Source organism: Papaver somniferum, chromosome 10, assembly GCF_003573695.1.
Source record: "Papaver somniferum cultivar HN1 chromosome 10, ASM357369v1, whole genome shotgun sequence".
NCBI lineage: Eukaryota > Viridiplantae > Streptophyta > Magnoliopsida > Ranunculales > Papaveraceae > Papaver > Papaver somniferum.
Window position 1 is genome coordinate 12,095,276 of NC_039367.1, and position 1,457 is coordinate 12,096,732.

Sequence of the window (1,457 nt, forward strand, 5' to 3'; positions counted from 1 at the left end):
TTTATGATGATTTTGAATAAAAAATTACTCAACCCAATAGGCCTATAATCCTTGATAGTGTCAAATGCATTGTTATTTAGAATAAGCACCAGAAAACTTGGATTAAAGCCATTCGAATTTTTTCTCATCTCCCAACAATTTGTAATGGCCTTAAACAAATCTTTCGCAATAATATCCCAACATTGCCTATAAAAGATACCTGAGAAACCATCTGGGCCAGGTGTAGAATCAGCCCCCAAGTAATCTCCTTGAAAGTTGGCATAACATTCATAAGAGCACTCTCCTCAACAGAAATACTCTCATGTTCAATGTCAAATAATTTAGGATCAATATCAACGTCACCACCATTAAACTTGTCTTCGTAATAATTGACAATGTAATCATTTATTTCATCTTGCAAAAACAAAATAGAGTTAGTGGAAATCTTAAGTTCTGAGATTGTATTTTGACTTCTCCTCATCCGAATGTTGTCGTGTAAAAATCTAGTGTTTTGGTCACCATATTCCAGCCAAGTTGAAAATACGAGGGTACCCAAATACACCACAATCTTTTTGTTTCAACCTATAAGCCCTCTTACGAAATGTGATCGTCTATGGACAAAGTCGAGATAATACAACAACTTCGGTATTCATAACTTTATGTGATTGTCTATGGATACGAGTCCGAGATAATACGATAACCAAAGTGTGATACTTGATAATAGGTTCGTACTTAACCAAACTCTATAGGATCACTATCATGTATATCGGATTTAACATAAAGTGCAATTTACTTTAAATTATATAAACAAATATAATTACGGAAAACAAAAGTATATCACACAACAAGATTTTGTTAACGAGGAAAACTGCAAATGCAGAAAACCCCGGGACCTAGTCCATAATTGAATACGCTCAGTTTAAGCCGCTATGCAAAATCTACACCAACTTCGTATAGTTGAGACCAAGCAACTACCTCTAGTTCACTTAGTTTCCTAAGTATCCCTGCGCTTCCGACTTCGATGAGTCACGCACTGGTACAATTTCTTTTGATCGTATTCCAAACAACAAAGGAACAACGAATCTGTTTGGTAACAACTCTATTGATTCTTTAAGATAAAGATATCTTAAGTCATATGCAAAGGCTAGTCCGTTCAATCTAATAAACTCCTTTGCCTGGTTAGATCAAATATCCAATAACTACCAAAGTAGTTAAGTTTAGATTCACAATCAATCAGTATAGATCTCAAAGAGAAACTATACAGCGATGCCGATCTCATGAAACTAATCAATCAAATAAATCCGATTCTAGTTGGATCCCAGCCGATCAAGGTTTGTGCACACACAAAGATACAAAAACCAATAAGAAATATTCTTCGTATTCAAATCTTCTTTAATCTTCAATAATAACCCGCACAACACCACTTGAATCTCTTGTGATCAATCGTACATGGGACACAATCTGTTAACAATGGATTA